The following is a 9,601-nucleotide window of genomic DNA, read 5'->3' as shown; positions in this document are numbered from 1 at the left end:
GATGATCTCAGTCTACATTTAACTCATTCACCCATTGAGAAATAGTGCTCCAAACCAAGCAAGATCTTCCCTGTGTTTTCTTTTTTTTTTTTTTTTCCTGTAGAGAAAGAGAAGCAGGAGATTGGGGAGAGAAATACTTAGGAAAAATGGAGAAAAGAGGAGAAGAGAGATAGAAAAGTCAGGCAGAAAAGCAGGGAAGTAGGAAAAGAGCAAATCAAAGAAAATATAATTATTCCAGAATATTTGTAATCCAATGAAAGGATGTTTGTAGCTACAGCATTTTAGAGACCCCCAACTTCTCTTAGAAATTTTCAGAATCACTAGAGTTCTTATGAGAGCTTTTCTGTTTTCTGTTTGCTAATCAAATAATTGTAGAAGAAGTTAATATATGAACATTTATTTTCAAAATGGTTTCACTGACATCATCCTGCAAGATTATTATATTATGCCCATTTTATAAACACCAAACCTAAGGCCCTGAGGAGTTCAATGAAAAGCTGTCCCACTGGTGAATGATTCAGTGGTTAGGTGGGTTATGTAGTGGAGGAGTATCATGTTCAAAGGGGAAAGGGTTAGAGTGAAGAGAACTAAAAGGGAGAGAATATGGGCCCAAGAAAAGAATGCAGGAATGAGAAAACCCTAACTCCTAAGCTAGTCTTACAATGTGGCAGAGGAGTTTTTGTTTGTGACTTTCTCTGGCCTCTTTTGGGCATGACCATGCACTTTGGATGACATTTGAGACTATTTTAAAGCCATAATAATAATCAGAGAGAGTGGTCAAAAAATGGTAATGTGTGAATTAAATTTTCCCAGAACTTGTTCAGAACACAGGGCACAGGAAAGCACGTTTTGACAGAGCCACCTGTGCCAACTCCCTGCTGATGAGCCCTGGGAGACGAGGTTTTGCAGAAGGACTTCAACCTGCAGGCTTGGTCACTGCCAAGAGCAGCAGATGGCACTTGCTGGACATAGTTGCCTGTTAGCCTGGGGCGCCTACCCATATAGCCTGACAGTATACTCTAAGTTCAGCTATTCTGGACAGGCCCAGGAAGCCCCCCAAAGGAGGAAAATATTATATTAGGTTCATTATAGTTTTCCCAGTGCATAGAAGGTACATAATCTCCTGATACATGTTTTTTGAATCTGTATTCTATTTTTATACATCTACTTTTCTTACAAAAGGGTATATTGTAATGTTACCCTGCAATGTTCACATTTTTAAGCTATTGAAGGACAACTATTATTTTGAAGGTGAGATTTCAAATTTTTCCTGGGAAGAATAAAACTTTTCCTGGGAAGAAGTTTTTGGCAACTGCTCCCTTGACAAACATCCAAAGAGCCAATTATTGCACATAATTTTAATAGCTGAAAAACTAATGATGATTTTATGGGTTCATTAACCTCATAGCATTGTTGATGTGTTCTCACAGAACTCTAGAAGGGGGTGGACAGGTTGGAAAGAGTGTTCCTGTGAGTATCTCACTGGGAAAATATATACATTTCTCCTTGGATTGTGTTAATAACTCAGCCCAGGGCAGAGCCCAAAACTGCTGGCGCAGCGCATGGAAGGAGTTCCTGCTCCATCTCTCCTCTTGAGCCCAACCCATCTCTACTCCTGCTGAGAGCCCTGCCTCAGGTTGGCAAAGCCTCTATGTGGCTGTCAGAGAATCATACTTTTCCCACCCCTCAGGGGCACCACCCACAGGACTGCCATCTGCTGCTGGGTCCAGGAAAGGTTCTCTGCCTGCAACTCTGGAGCACAAATTCTCTGAAGATGCTATGGCCAAATTTCCATGGAGCATATTGACTTGGGGACAAGGTTTTAGAAACTCTGCTCACCTCCCAGCAGTGTGTACCGGAAAAGGAGCAGATGGGTGGGCATCTAAAATGTCACTGTTATGTTCTGGCTAATTTCCTCGTACTCATGAGACATTAAAGAGTAGAGAGCCACAATAATGTGTGATGACTTATAAGGGCCTGGAGCTCAAAGTAGAAGCACATATTTAAATTGGTGCCAGCTATATGTATGTATGTATGTGTGTGTGTATGTATATATATAAATATACATATACATACATACACACACACACACACACACACACACACACATATATAAAGATGGTGAGATATACTAGGGCATTGCTACTCAAGTGTGGCCCTGGAACCAGCAGCAAGAGCATCACCTGACAGCTTGTTGGAAATGCAGAATGTGAAGCCTTAGTCCAGATTTATGCAATCAGAAACTATATTTTAGCAACATCCCTAGGTGATTTATAGACACATGAAAGTTTGAGAAGCAAACTGAGACACATTTATATCTTTTGGAATATATGGGACAATTGAAAGAACAAAGAATTTGAAATCAAAAGATGGGTTCGAGTGCTTGGTGAGGGTGATGGTATAAACATAGTTACAGATCTGTTCCCCGGGTGAGGGAGAGAAAGGAAAGCAAAACAGGAGCAGCCAAAACAGGGTCTTGGGCATCTTTCTGCTGTTCTTAGAGTCAGTACTCCCATGGTAGCAGAAATTAAATTTTCTCAAAATTTACTACTGTGGTCCCAATTTAAGTTAATTTAATTTATTTAGCAAACACTTATATAGCACTTACTATATACCAGAAGAGCTCTCAGCACTTTACAAATATTAATTCACATAATCCCCATAACAAGCTTAGGGGGCAAGCATAGCTAGTGTGGCCCCCATTTTACAGAAAAGGGAACTGAGACACCTCCCTAGAGACACAATGAGATTAAATAATTTGCTCATAGCCACACAGTCAGGAAGGAACAAAGCTAGGATTCAAACCATGGAAGTCTGGTTAACGCTGGGTCTTAAACAATAAGGTCAATTGCTTCATAAATGGCAGAGGTAATTGAAACCTGACCCTATGCATTCTAAATGTGACTTTTGTTGGAAATCCTTTGTTGTATCAGGTTGTTATATTTGCCATTAAAAGTAATGGCAAAAACGTAATTACTTTTGCACTAATATTTATATTTAAAAATTGGTACCACATTTGCTGTCTATTTCATCATATATTAATGCATATTATAACATAAAAATGATTCTTTTATTTACCTTTTATTGGCTAAAACTGATGTTTTCAGCCTCCGGCTTCACATAACTATTATAGTGTGGGTAAGCCTACATGAGAAGCACAGACTTAAAACTTTCTCAAGGACCATCTACAGCCAACAACAGCCGGAGACAAGCCTTGGGCCAAGAACATAACGCCCTGAAGGTTCTCCTAGGCTGAAGGAAAGATGGCCAAACCACAACTTCCATTGGAAATCATAGTTAAGTTAGATAACGTAATCATAGATAAGAAATCATAGTTAAATCATATATGCAGTCTGGTGGGGTTGTTCCTAACTTGGAGAAGCTTGTAAAATACATTCTCGGTTGACATATTGCTCTTATTCATAAAATGAACTGTTACTTTATACCTAGAGTATTCTTGCAAATCCTGCTTACCATTTTCTTTACCATTTTCTCTCTCTCGCTTTTTTTTTTTTTTTTTTTTTTTTTTTGAGATGGAGTCTCACTCTGTCACCCAGGCTGGAGTGCAGTGGCACAATCTCGGCTCACTACAACCTCCACCTCCCGGGTTCAAGCGATTCTCATGCCTCAGCCTCCCAAGCAGCTGCTGGGATTACAGGCATGTGTCACCACACCCAGGTAATTTTTGTATTTTTAGTAGAGGCGAGGTTTCACCATGTTGGCCAGGCTGGTCTCAAACTCCTGACATCAGGTGATCCACCCATCTCAGCCCGCCAAAGTGCTGGGATTACAGGCGTGAGCCACCTCACCCGGCCCTGCTTACCATTTTCAAAGACAAAAAATAAGTTTACACATTATGATCTACCCATTTGGATAACAATTTAATCATCATCAATCCAGTTATTATCAAACATTCAAATATTTAATGTGAAACTCAGATATACACAAAAAACAAATAAGGGCCATTGTCAAAGATTTCAGAAGATCTTATGGAACATTTGTCTTCTGAAGTAGAAAAATATACACAATTTTCCATGTCTTTTCTTGTAAATATGGTCTCATGAAACAGTTTGGTTTGCTGATATGTAGTTCAATTATAAGCACTAAGCACAGCTGACTGTATTAAAATTTCTTAGTCAATATCAAAAAAAATGCAGAATAGGAAGGTACTACAAGGAGAGCAAGACTGCTGTTTAGTTTCATTTTTTACAGTTTGAATCATTTGGCTTTATAAATATTAGAGTAAAATCAGAATCTCACCCACCTGTAAAGTATAGCCTGCACCAGAGTGAAGGTGCTGGATGTGTAAGTAGGCCTGAGGACAAAAGAAAAGGAAAATCACCTTCTTTCATCAGGGCAAACTGAGCAACTTTAGCCTGGTGGTGAAGCACATGGGTTCAGGGTTCAACCAGCCTGACTGGGTGACTGATTTTCCCACATAGTAGTTGTGGCTTCTTAGGGTTGTTTGAAGATCAAACAAGAACTGTGTATCAACCATTAAGCACAACCCCTGTTTGCCTGGATTTACAATATGGTGCTCCCCATTTTCCAGCCTCTCGAATATACAATCCCATAACAAAAGGTTTATTAATCCACAGTCATGAGGTTCACTGAGAAGCCAACTTGATAAAGGGAAGCCTCAGTTAACAATTTTGTATAAGGTGTAAGGAAGGGATCCAGTTGCAGCTTTCTACATATGGCTAGCCAGTTTTCCCAGCACCATTTATTAAATAGGGAATCCTTTCCCCATTTCTTGTTTTTGTCAGATTTGTCAAAGATCAGATAGTTGTAGATATGCGGCATTATTTCTGAGGGCTCTGTTCTGTTCCATTGATCTATGTCTCTGTTGTGGTACCAGTACCATGCTGTTTTGGTTACTGTAGCCTTGTAGTATAGTTTGAAGTCAGGTAGCATGATGCCTCCAGCTTTGTTCTTTTGGCTTAGGATTGACTTGGCGATGCGGGCTCTTTTTTGGTTCCATACGAACTTTAAAGTAGTTTTTTCCAATTCTGTGAAGAAAGTCATTGGTAGCTTGATGGGGATGGCATTGAATCTATAAATTACCTTGGGCAGTATGGCCATTTTCATGATATTGATTCTTCCAACCCATGAGCATGGAATGTTCTTCCATTTGTTTGTATCCTCTTTTATTTCATTGAGCAGTGGTTTGTAGTTCTCCTTGAAGAGGTCCTTCACATCCCTTGTAAGTTGGATTCCTAGGTATTTTATTCTCTTTGAAGCAATTGTGAATGGGAGTTCACTCATGATTTGGCTCTCTGTTTGTCTGTGATTGGTGTAAAAGAATGCTTGTGATTTTTGTACATTAATTTTGTATCCTGAGACTTTGCTGAAGTTGCTAATCAGCTTAAGGAGATTTTGGGCTGAGACAATGGGGTTTTCTAGATATACAATCATGTCATCTGCAAACAGGGACAATTTGACTTCCTCTTTTCCTGATTGAATACCCTTTATTTCCTTCTCCTGCCTGATTGCTCTGGCCAGAACTTCCAGCACTACGTTGAATAGGAGTGGTGAGAGAGGGCATCCGTGTCTTGTGCCAGTTTTCAAAGGGAATGCTTCCAGTTTTTGCCCATTCCGTATGTTATTGGCTGTGGGCTTGTCATAGATAGCTCTTATTATTTTGAGATACGTCCCATCAATACCTAATTTATTGAGAGTTTTTAGCATGAAAGGTTGTTGAATTTTGTCAAAGGCCTTTTCGGCATCTATTGAGATAATCATGTGGTTTTTGTCTTTGGTTCTGTTTATATGCTGGATTACATTTATTGATTTACGTATGTTGAACCAGCCTTGCATCCCAGGGATGAAGCCCACTTGATCATGGTGGATAAGCTTTTTGATGTGCTGCTGGATTCGGTTTGCCAGTATTTTATTGAGGATTTTTGCATCAATGTTCATCAAGGATATTGGTCTGAAATTCTCTTTTTTGGTTATGTCTCTGCCAGGCTTTGGTATCAGGATGATGCTGGCCTCATAAAATGTGTTAGGGAGGATTCCCTCTTTTTCTATCGATTGGAATAGTTTCAGAAGGAATGGTACCAGTTCCTCCTTGTACCTCTGGTAGAATTCGGCTGTGAATCCATCAGGTCCTGGACTCTTTTTGGTTGGTAAGCTATTGATTATTGCCACAATTTCAGAACCTGTTATTGGTCTATTCAGAGATTCAACTTCTTCCTGGTTTAGTCTTGGGAGGGTGTATTTGTCAAGGAATTTATCCATTTCTTCTAGATTTTCTAGTTTATTTGCATAGAGGTGTTTGTAGTATTCTCTGACAGTAGATTGTATTTCTGTGGGATCGGTGGTGATATCCCCTTTTTCATTTTTTATTGCGTCTATTTGATTCTTCTCTCTTTTCCTCTTTATTGGTCTTGCTAGCGGTCTATCAATTTTGTTGATCTTTCAAAAAACCAGCTCCTGGATTCATTAATTTTTTGAAGGGCTTTTTGTGTCTCTATTTCCTTCAGTTTTTCTCTGATTTTAGTTATTTCTAGCCTTCTGCTAGCTTTTTAATGTGTTTGCTCTTGCTTTTCTAGTTCTTTTAATTGTGATGTTAGGGTGTCATTAATTCAAGATGGATTAAAGACTTAAATGTTAGACCTAAAACCATTAAAATCCTACAAGAAAACCTAGGCAATACCATTCAGGACATAGGCGTGGGCAAGGACTTCATGTCTAAAACACCAAAAGCAATGGCAAAAAAAGCCAAAATTGACAAATGGGATCTAATTAAACTAAAGAGCTTCTGCACAGCAAAAGAAACTACCATCAGAGTGAACAGACAACCTACAGAATGGGAGAATATTTTTGCAACCTACTCATCAGACAAAGGGCTAATATCCAGAATCTACAAAGAACTCAAACAAATTTACAAGAAAAAAACAAACAACCCCATCAAAAAGTGGGCAAAGGACATGAACAGACACTTCTCAAAAGAAGACATTTATGCAGCCAAAAAACGTATGAAAAAATGCTCATCATCACTGGCTGTCAGAGAAATGCAAATCAAAACCACAGTGAGATACCATCTTACACCAGTTAGAATGGCCATCATTAAAAATTCAGGAAACAATAGGTGCTGGAGAGGATGTGGAGAAATAGGAACACTTTTACACTGTTGGTGGGGCTGTAAACTAGTTCAACCATTGTGGAAGTCAGTGTGGCGATTCCTCAGGGATCTAGAACTAGAAATACCATTTGACCCAGCCTTCCCATTACTGGGTATATATCCAAAGGACTATAAATCATGCTGCTATAAAGACACATGCACACGTATGTTTATTGCGGCACTATTCACAACAGCAAAGAATTGGAACCAACCCAAATGTCCAACAACGATAGACTGGATTAAGAAAATGTGGCACATATACACCATGGAATACTTTGCAGCCATAAAAAATGATGAGTTCATGTCCTTTGTAGGGACATGGATGAAGCTGGAAGCCATCATTCTCAGTAAACTATCGCAAGGACAAAAAACCAAACACCGCATGTTCTCACTCATAGGTGGGAACTGAACAATGAGAACTCATGGACACAGGAAGGGGAACATCACACTCCAGGGACTGTTGCGGGGTGGGGAGAGGGGAGAGGGACAGCATTAGGAGATACACCTAATGCTAAATGACGAGTTAATGGGTGCAGGAAATCAACATGGCACATGGATATATATGTAACAAACCTGCACATTGTGTACATGTACCCTAAAACCTAAAGTATAATAATAATAAAAAAAAAAATTTTGTGCCACATAACACGGGTTTAAAACGTTCATGGAGTGATTGCAGTAAGGAAATTTGGACACTGACTAGGAATACTTGATAATTTTCCCCTTTTTGAGCCAACAAATATTTACTGAGTACCAAGTTAATACCAACTCACTACTGTCTGTAGAGGGTACAAGGAGTCATGACCCCTGATTTCTAAGACCTAAAATCCTCGAGAAAATAAAGCACTTAAAAAAAAATCTGTGTTTCAGACTTTGTATGCCAATTGCTAGAGGTATATACTATGAAAGTTTCAAAGAAGGTGAGATTTCATTCAACAAAGCCAGTAGGAACAGCTTCAAAGGGAGACGGAACTGAGCTGAGCTGGGCTTCCCAGTGAAGGAATCTAGGCCTCTCACAGGGCCCCACCAGCTTGCTCTGGGTTTGGCTGCTAGCTCTCTGACCTCATCCAGAATCATGTTCCCTGAACTCACTCTGCTCCTCCTCTCTGTCCTTCTTTCTGTGTCTTCAACCTACCAAGTGTGCTCTGCCTCAGAACCTCTGCAATTGCTGCCACTCTTCCTGGAATGTTTTGCCCCACATTCTTGAATTGAGAGCTCCTTTTAATTATGTCTCAGGCTAAATGTCTGTTCAATTCTCTCTTCTCTTTCTCTAACATTTGGCTTTCTCTGCCTTCCCATAGTTTCTACTTGTCATGAAACTCTCCAGCATGTGGTTGGATTTGGTTTGAGGTCGTTCCAGTGGCTTGACATGGTCCTCACACTTCAATCACAAATTGACATAGTCTCCAAGTTTCTTGGCTTCAATTCTCAAAATAAGCTTTCTATTCGACATCAGACCAGGTGTGCTTCCCTGGCCTGGTTGTTTGAGGTCATGAGGTTGGAGTTATGGTTTAATAGATTCTTAAAGAGCCTATACAGAGGGAAGGTGATAAATCTTTCTCAATACTCTTGTCTACTGTGGGATTTTCCTGACACCATTGTAGTTTCATTAATTCTATTAGTTTTAAGTTCGTTGCTTTAGGTTTCTAAATATCCAAATGCATCATCTAAAATAATAATCATTTTGTTTTCTTTATGCCTCACTTTCTTAATTAACAAATTTGAGGATAAATGACAATACTATGCTCTTAGATTTGTTGTGATGTTTAAATCAGTTAATGCCTATAAAGTACTTAGGACAATATTTAGCACAGAGCAAACATTCAACAAATATTGCCAATTGTTCTTACCATTATTATTCATTTTCATGGCAAAGTCCTTTGTAGGACTTTTACATTTTGAGTAAGGTGTGGGAGATTGGTGGAGTAGGTATACCAGGTAAGAGAAGTTATCAGAAATATGCAAATATAAGGCATGATAACATTTTTAAATGTTAGATGATAAAATTATCAGCAAGTACATTTGTTAGATATGCTGAAAAAACATTAAACTTAAAAGCTGATTTCACATGTTCCCACAGCAATATTTCTCAAAAAAATATTTGCTCCCTTTTCTACCTCCTTTTGACCACTGTAGTCAATACTCTCTAAACACCTATTATATTCCTGGCCTTCATCCATGTGATTGGATTCCCCACAGAAGGGCACTCTGATGGGGCATTGTGCTGACCCATGATGGTCAGGTAATAAGAGCATGACATAAACTTTTGTTACTGAAAGCCACAAAGACTTAGGGGCTGTTTATTGTTGCAGCATTACTCTGCCTCAGCTGACTGATAGACCATGAATGAAAAACCCACATTCATACCTTTAAGTAGATACTCTAAATTCTCTGAATACAAAGTTAAGTGAGACATCATCTAGCCGAACTAGTAGGTTGTAATGACTCTAGAGAAGGAAAAACAAGAAATATTTA

The sequence above is a fragment of the Symphalangus syndactylus genome, chromosome 10 (assembly GCF_028878055.3).
Source record: "Symphalangus syndactylus isolate Jambi chromosome 10, NHGRI_mSymSyn1-v2.1_pri, whole genome shotgun sequence".
NCBI lineage: Eukaryota > Metazoa > Chordata > Mammalia > Primates > Hylobatidae > Symphalangus > Symphalangus syndactylus.
This window is presented reverse-complemented; position numbering follows the sequence as displayed.